The 9444-nt window shown below is 39.3% G+C and overlaps 1 long non-coding RNA gene across 1 annotated transcript; it reads right to left on the bottom strand.

Annotated features, from left to right (window-relative positions):
- Positions 1-8337, bottom strand: LOC121896289. The gene is made up of 4 exons (XR_006095959.1): positions 8249-8337; positions 7797-8092; positions 3698-4592; positions 1-391 (listed from the first exon to the last, which is right to left on the bottom strand). It is a non-coding gene; the product is annotated as an uncharacterized LOC121896289 (long non-coding RNA).
- Between the last annotated feature and the right edge of the window lie 1107 nt (positions 8338-9444).

Raw genomic sequence — 9444 nt, 5'->3', positions numbered from 1 at the left:
TTTTGGGAAACACTGATCCACATTTTACAGAACAAACAACAAAAGAAATGGAGAAAATGATGAACAGATTAAATCAACAATGAAACCCTGATCCCGTCCTGATCGCTATCTGTATGACCTTTGACCTCTGGGAGGAGCTGTGGGTCTGTTTCCACCAAAACAATCCAGTTTAACAACAGCTTTTGTTCTCAATAACTGATGAATTTTGTGATCAGTATTTATTGTGTGATACGCTACGTCCCGTCACGCTGTAGCAAGAACAAATAACACGGACTCTGGTCACACGGTGAGACGGTGATGAACTGTTCCACAGATTCAGATGTTAGTCAGCTCCGTTTGCAGCTGCGTTCGACTCTCACGCTCGATGAGAAGCTTCAGTTTCAGCGGCTGTCTGGTGGAGTTTATACAGAAAGATGCAGAATGTTTAAATTCTTAAAAACACATATGTTACATAATGTTACATAATGTTACATAATGTTACATAATGTTTACAGCTGAGGCAGCGTGTTCACACTGATCACTGTGACGGGTCACTGAACTCATCACCAGAGACACTTTATGTTCAACAGAAGTGAAGAAAAGCATCCTGTAACTTTATGCTTACAACCAGTTTAAATTATGTCAACTTTGTCTTGATCGGTTTGGCAGACGTCTCAAACTACAATACCCATGAGCCTCGGACACGGTTGCCATGGAAATCAATGTTGTCGCAAACAAAACATGGCGCCGTAGTTACTGAACTCAAAATACAAAGTGAATTTATTTAAGCTGCAGATTGTTTTTATCAGTTTTCATCATTGTTGGCAGAACTTTAAGCTCTCTGATTGGCTGTTTTCTTACCAAAATGCATCTTGAGTGTCGGTTTTAGATTTTTAATGCAGCGTTTACGGGAATCCAGCAGGTCGTTTATAAGCCTCTTGAAGTCGGTCTTTAAAACTCCAGAGACCTGGTTCCTAACATCATCTGCTCCAACATGAACACTGACATCCAAGACTACAAAACTACAAGACTACAAAACTACAAAACTACAAGACTACAAGACTACAAAACTACAAGACTACAAGACTACAAAACTACAAAACTACAAGACTACAAAACTACAAGACTACAAGACTACAAAACTACAAGACTACAAAACTACAAGACTACAAGACTAGAAAACTACAAGACTACAAGACTAGAAAACTACAAAACTACAAGACTACAAGACTAGAAAACTACAAAACTACAAGACTACAAGACTACAAAACTACAAGACTACAAGACTACAAGACTACAAAACTACAAGACTACAAGACTACAAAACTACAAGACTACAAGACTACAAAACTACAAGACTACAAAACTACAAAACTACAAGACTACAAAACTACAAAACTACAAGACTACAAAACTACAAAACTACAAGACTACAAGACTACAAGACTACAAAACTACAAGACTACAAGACTACAAGACTACAAAACTACAAAACTACAAGACTACAAGACTACAAAACTACAAGACTACAAAACTACAAAACTACAAGACTACAAGACTACAAAACTACAAGACTACAAGACTACAAAACTACAAGACTACAAGACTACAAGACTACAAAACTACAAGACTACAAGACTACAAAACTACAAAACTACAAGACTACAAAACTACAAAACTACAAGACTACAAAACTACAAGACTACAAAACTACAAGACTACAAGACTACAAAACTACAAGACTACAAAACTACAAGACTACAAGACTACAAAACTACAAGACTACAAAACTACAAGACTACAAAACTACAAGACTACAAGACTACAAAACTACAAGACTACAAGACTACAAAACTACAAGACTACAAGACTACAAGACTACAAAACTACAAGACTACAAGACTACAAAACTACAAGACTACAAGACTACAAGACTACAAAACTACAAGACTACAAGACTACAAGACTAGAAAACTACAAAACTACAAGACTACAAGACTACAAAACTACAAGACTACAAGACTACAAGACTACAAAACTACAAGACTACAAGACTACAAGACTACAAAACTACAAGACTACAAGACTACAAAACTACAAGACTACAAAACTACAAGACTACAAGACTACAAGACTACAAGACTACAAAACTACAAGACTACAAAACTACAAGACTACAAAACTACAAGACTACAAGACTACAAGACTACAAAACTACAAGACTACAAGACTACAAAACTACAAGACTACAAGACTACAAGACTACAAGACTACAAAACTACAAGACTACAAAACTACAAGACTACAAAACTACAAGACTACAAGACTACAAAACTACAAGACTACAAAACTACAAGACTACAAAACTACAAAACTACAAGACTACAAAACTACAAGACTACAAAACTACAAGACTACAAGACTACAAAACTACAAGACTACAAAACTACAAAACTACAAGACTACAAAACTACAAGACTACAAAACTACAAAACTACAAGACTACAAAACTACAAAACTACAAGACTACAAAACTACAAGACTACAAGACTACAAAACTACAAGACTACAAGACTACAAGACTACAAATCTACAAAACTACAAGACTACAAAACTACAAGACTACAAGACTACAAGACTACAAAACTACAAAACTACAAGACTACAAGACTACAGCTCCCATAAAAACAGCAAGTCACAGCCTGAGGAAGTCCTGCATGTGGGACCACTGATGAGCCCACGATCAAAGTCTTTGGAAGAGGATCAGTAGGTGGACGAGGTGCTTCGTTCACACTGGGTTTCTGGTGCCGAGGAGCCGTGAGCTCATCAGGACTGAGCGCTCGCTGGCGTCCGTTGACCGAGGCGGTGCAGAGGTTTTCACCTGCGCTGAAGATAACGACCCCGGCAGAGTTTGCAGAACTTGGAAAGAGTTTTCTAACCAGAGGAGCTCCAGCAGTGATCTCTGGGAGGAAGCAGCTGTGCAGCTCTGCGCCGCTTTCTGGTTGTCGTCCATCAGCTAAAAGGAACGCTGGCACACAGGTGACGCCTTCAGATCGATAAAACTAATTAAAGTTCTCAGAGTCGATCAGCTGAATACTTCTGTAGCCTGGGGAGTTAGATGCCACACAGCACACAAGTACTTCCGGGGTTCTTGTAGCTTTAATCTTATTGTTGACCACGTTTGCAGCAGGTCATTTTAACAGAGTGTTTAAACTTTTAGAGAGCAGCTCAGGTGCTTTCACAGCTTCTGGCAGAGTTAACATAAAAAATGATTTAAAAGAAAAATAACAAAAACAAAATACAGCAATGACTGTCAGCAGAAAACATAAAGTAGAACCAGATAAATACATAGTTAACAGCCATGAACCCACAAAAAGCAGCCTGGCAATGTATTAAATATACTCACAAAGTGCACTTACACTTTTCACAAGTTTCACAGACCCCACGTGGAACTCCCCAGAGACTGCACAACTCAACACACTGTTTACCTTCAAACAGAGTTCAGTTGAATGTAACAACTGTACATTTGTGTGGTTTCATGCTAAAGTCACCTCGCTACGCAACTGAGAACACAGTGGTCGACGTCTGGCGCCAAAATCCCAGGACATCAACGTCAGGAGCGTTTAATCAAACCATCTCGTTAAAATATCGACAGCTAACGTCCTTTAGGACAGTAGTTTACAGGGATATTTTACAAGATGTGTGTGTATTTACCTACTTTACACGATGGAGTCACAACACCATCCACTCTGTAAATCTCCAGGTTGTTCACATGTAAACAGGAAGAAAGACCGAGATTTAACACGACAATAATATTGCTCAACGCTGCCTCCCAGTGACCAAAACCAGCAACAACAAGTGAGACTGTCACAGCCCACTTACAGTCTACTTCACATATTAATTAAACCTAAACAATTGTACACTCAAAAGAAAACAACAAAGAACACATTTATTAACATTCAAACAACTTTTACAGCTGTATCAAACCGAACATAAGAGGAACAGACGAGTGAGCAGCGTTCTCTAAACCTTCTTCCTGACGGGGAAATACTTCCCACATGTTCTTGCGTGAAGCCTGTTTACAGCTCAGGTGAACACTTTCAACCTGCAGTCACTGGTGAACACAGTGTTGACGTTCTGGTGCACAGATGAGAAGCTAAACAAGTGATTGAAATGATTTGTAGAGAACATATTTGGAAAGTTTTCTTCTTCTTCTGCTTCTGAAAACCAAAACAATGAGCTAAAAGAGACTAAAACGCGCCATAGAGCTGAAGGGGAGGCGACACACAATCAATCAGCTGTAATTACAGAATAATATTGATTATTGTAGCTTTAAATATTCTCAGAAACTGCCTTTAAAAGAGATTTGATGTGTAATATTCAGACACTGAGTCCAGCCTCCTGATGGAGATTCAGCTTTTTTTTTCTGCTGGTTTGAGTTTGGACACAAACTGAAGAAGCTTTTCAGGCGGCGGAGTGACATCACAGTTGGCGTCTGAGTGTTAAGCTGACATGAGAAGTGATGTCATGAATGCTTCCTGTCGCTGACATGATGGGATTTCTTCTTCAGGTGTTGTGTTCATGTAGCTGTGAGAACAGATTTAGACATTTCTCTGTGACACACACACACACACACACACACACACACACACACACACACACAAAGCGCTCATTAGCCATGTATGGTGTGTGTGTGCCAGAAGTCATTTGTTTGTCTTTAAGCAGCTAAACTCCCTTTTATCCTGCTGATAATAGAAAGATTAGCATCTCAAAACCACAAAAGAGCTTTTTAATGAAACCTCAGACTCTCTCACACACACACACACACACACACACACACACACACCAGGCCTCCTGTTGTGTAGCGTGTGATGACTACAAAGGCGATCTCATGTGTGTGTGTGTGTTCGTGCTGGCTGGTAGTTAACACAGTAATGAGTCAAACAGCTGATGGTATGTGTATACATGTTGTGTGTGTGTGTGTGTGTGTGTGTATGTGTGTGTGTTAGCTGAGATGCTAATGATCAGAGCAGCTTTAGATGCTGAAGACTCAATCTGCTCCAGTTTGACGCTGAACTTTTGATGAGTTCATTTCAGTTCAGTTTCTCTGAAGTCAGCAGCATCCACAGTTTTCATCACACCGACTTTAGATCATTTAAAGCAGCTGTAATCAATATTTTTATAATAAAGTCTGATGTGTCAGTGTGTAACGTGTTGGTTATGAACCTACAGAGACTCTGCAGCTCCTCTCGGCTTTACGGAGCTTTATATCGAGTTTCAGCTCGTTGTTTATGTGTCCGGCTGCAACAACCGGTTGTACGTTTTGATCAGCATATTAAATCATTGATCCGTACATGTTTTTTCCATCTACGAAATATCGCCGGCTTCAAACGGCTGCTAAGCAGGTCCAGCAGGACGACTCACATCACTTCCTGTTTTAAGATCTTTGCACTGGTTGGTTGGTTTTAGGATTCATTTTAAGGTTCTTGCTATGACATATAGAGTCCTGCATGGAGAGGCTCCAGAGTGCATCATGGGAGTTATTCATCCCAGATACGTCACCAGTAGGTCACTCAGGTCGTCCAACCAGGACCTGCTGGTCCGTCGCTCACGGCTGAACACTAAAGGTGATCATCGTGTCTTTGCATTTGTGGCTCCAACACTGTGGACAAATACAGTCAACAGTCTCTGTAGAAGCTTTTAAAACTATTGATGAGTCATCTTTTCTTTTTAAACTGGCTGTTGTGTCGTCTGGAGTTGTTTGTTTGTTTGTGTTTTTTTTTTTTTAATTTTATTTTATTCTAACTTGTGGCACATGTTTTTACTCTATGTGTGTTTTTATGGTTTTATTTTCAACTCTTGTTCCTGTGAAGCACTTTGTAGATTTCATTTCTGTGAAAGGTGCTACACTAAATAAACTTATTATTATTATTATTATTATTATTATCATTATTATTATTATTATTATTATTATTATTATTATTGTTCTGCTTCTCTCTCAGCGTCTCATAGCGTCGTTTTCAGAGTAAAAGCTGTATAAAGTCACTGTTCACTAGCTGGTGAACAGCAGATATTTCCTTCAGGAGCAGAAACAGACTGAAAGAGAGAATATCAGACTCACATCTGGATGAAAACAGTCGTTAGTTAACTTTCATTTCATCATTTAGTTTTTATTTGTTGTGTAAAACGTTTCTTCATAGTTCTCGTTTTCAAAGGTCTCGTTTTATTTAGTTTTAGTTATATAATTATTTAATTAATTATAGAAATTAACGTGTAAAATGATCTGACGATTAGTCGATTAATCGGTTTTATTCTGATAATAGATCAATGGTTACCGACCTGCTCAGCTGCAGCTAACGATTATTCTCATTATTGATTACTCTACTGATTATTTTCTTGATTAATCATTTAACTATTGATCGTAGGAAATGTTTTCAAATGTCTTGTTTTGTTCATCAAACAGTCAAAAACCCAAAGATATTAAATTAATAACCATATAAACCTTCTGAGTCGTCGTCTGACGTTTGTTTTGTAACTTTGGATAAAAACATCTGATCAATGACAGAAAATCCTTTGATTTGATCATCTGGAACCATCCAGAGCTGTAATGATTAGTTGATTAATCAATTAGTCGATCAACAGAAAATTCATCAACAACTATATTGATAATTGATTCATTGTTTTGAGTCTTTTTTCATCTTGTTAAATGTGAATATTTTCTGGTTTCTTTAGTTTCTGACAGTAAACTGAAGATCTTTGAGGTTTGATGACGTCAGATTAGACGACAGACGAAACAACTGATCAATAAATGGAGAAAATAACCATCAGATTAATTGATAATGATAATAATCATTAGTTGCAGCTCTAGAAGCATCAAATATTTGGCATTATTACGTAATAATTACTAAACAATCACTGTTATATGAAGCAGTCAGGTTGAACGTGTGCAAAGAGAAGCTCGTTATCTCAGAGCGACGACACCGAAAGACAAAACTAAACGAGCATCACGAGTTTAACGGATCATGTTTTAGTTTTATAAGAAAAAGTCTTTAAAATCATAAAACCAATAAAAACCAGCAGAAACTCTCAGAGACTCACACAGCTGACTGAGTTCCTTCACATATATATGTGTGTGTGTGTGTGTGAGAGAGAGAGAGTGACTAATTGGGACAAGACTCATAAAATCTGCACACACACACACACACACATATAAACACACACACACACATATAAACACACACACACACACATATAAACACACACACACACATATAAACACACACACACACATATAAACACACACACACACATATAAACACACACACACATATAAACACACACTGGGGGCCTCCGTCTTTTTTTTTGTCTCCTCAGCTGGTAGACGAGACAAAAACTACAAGTCTTTGTATAATCCTGAACCGCATCAATGAGTATTGGTGTCAGAGCAAACACACACACACACTCACACACTCACACACACACACACACACACACGCACACGCACACACACAAATCATGTGTGTGCGTCATGATTTGTGTGGTTGTTTTTCAGACAGATAGCTTTGCATCAGTATTTAGAGCTGACAGAGAGTGAGTGTGTGTGTGTGTGTGTGTGAGTGTGTGTGTGAGAGTGAGCGTGTGAGTGTGTGTGTGTGTGTGTGTGTGTGTGTGAGAGTGAGTGTGTGTGTGTGTGAGAGTGAGTGTGTGTGTGTGAGTGTGTGTGTGTGTGTGTGTGTGTGTGTGTGTGTGTGTCGACCTTTTAGACAGTAAACAACTCATTCATTATTCAGAAGGAGTCCGTCTCTCTCTTTGCTAACCTTCCTCCCTCTCCTCTTCCTCTTCCTCTTCCTCATCTCTGCGGTTGTCTCAGCTCTTCAGAGCAGCAGGTAAATCCAGCTGCTGTTTAACTTATTGATCATGTGAAAGGTCACATGATGAGCGCGGCGGTCCTCTTCCAGGTCTCTGCAGGGTTTGGGTCTCTGGTTCTGCTCAGACCGGATCACTTCATGCTAAACTGGATCTCCTGAACTCTGATTGGTTTGTGTTGTAATTGAGTTTTTGTGATGAGACGTCGTTGCTTCATCTGATCCGCCTCACTTCACTTTATGTCAGACTGTCAGTGCAGATAGAAGAAATAGAAGATTTAAAGAAAACTCTGAATTATTTCTTCTTTATTCATATAACATGTAGAACACATGAACCCATGCAGCAGGTGGAGCTCTGGGAGAAATCACCTGCAAAGATACGAGTCTTTAAACGTACTACAAACCTTTTCAGGCTTGTGTCCTGTGCTTGATTATAGCGCCGGGGTCCAGGGTCCAGGATCCGGGGCCCGAGGTCCGGGGTCCAGGATCTGGGGTCCAGGGTCTAGGAAGGAGTTTGTCCACTAAGTTGGATAAACTTCTTGAAAAATGCGTATTTAAAAATGAATGAATGAAGTTCATTTAATTTTTTTATGCCTAAAGAGGAATAAAAACACTGACTGAGGTTATTATAGTTCATGCATGAAATGGTTAATCTACAGAGACCCAACATTCCTCCATCAGCAGCAGCATCAAGTAAAAACCGGACTCTAGCTGGACGACCGTCTGTCAGGCTGTCGGTCGAACAAAACAAGACATCTGAAGACGTCACTTTCAATTTTAAAATCGAGTAAATAATCTGCAGATTCATCGATAATGAAAATAATCATTAGATGCAACAATAATCCTGCTACAGAGGACAAGAACTACTTTGTGTCTGCTGGTTGTTACACATCAGAGCAGACAGACAGAACGTTTGGAGCTCCAGAAGGTTTCATTCATTTGTGGGATGATTGTGGTCACGATGTTTCTTCTACACGTCGTCTAAAAGCCTTTTATGTTTGAAGTGAAGCAGTTTGAGCAGCCTTGTTGTTACACTCTCAGGATCTGGACGTTCAGATATATATGAGGCACCTGTTCAGTGATCTCACACATGATCCCAGTCTTGTTTGGAACAGTGTGAAAGTGTTTTAAAAGGTGGAGTTTTGCTTTGTAGTGAAAAAGGAAGTAAACGGTGAGAGGAGGCTGAAGAAAAGACATCAGTGCAGATGAAGATGAAAGACATGAAGAGAGAGAACATGTGTGTGTGTTTGAAGTGGCTGACAGCAGCTCCACAGAGAGACGGAGACGTGGACCGACACATGTAGACGAGCAAACGTCTGAAGGCAGAAACGTAAAAAAAAAAAGGTTTTGAGCAGCTTGTTGACTGAAAACATACAGTTTGACCTGCAGTGAAATAAGAAAAGTGACAGTGAAGCTACGACAGACCGGACAAGATGTCTGCTGTTAACTGGAGGTTTCTGGATGAAATACGGGTGAAGCTGCTACTGTGAGTTCACATGCACTAACATGCACGCTCACACGCACTAACGTACGTTCACACGCACTAACATGCACGCTCACACGCACTAACGTACGTTCACACACACTAACATGCACGCTC

The sequence above is a fragment of the Thunnus maccoyii genome, chromosome 4 (assembly GCF_910596095.1).
Source record: "Thunnus maccoyii chromosome 4, fThuMac1.1, whole genome shotgun sequence".
NCBI classification, from domain to species: Eukaryota; Metazoa; Chordata; class Actinopteri; order Scombriformes; family Scombridae; genus Thunnus; species Thunnus maccoyii.
The sequence above is the reverse complement of the archived record's forward strand: the minus strand, read 5'-3'. Positions and strand labels throughout refer to the sequence as shown.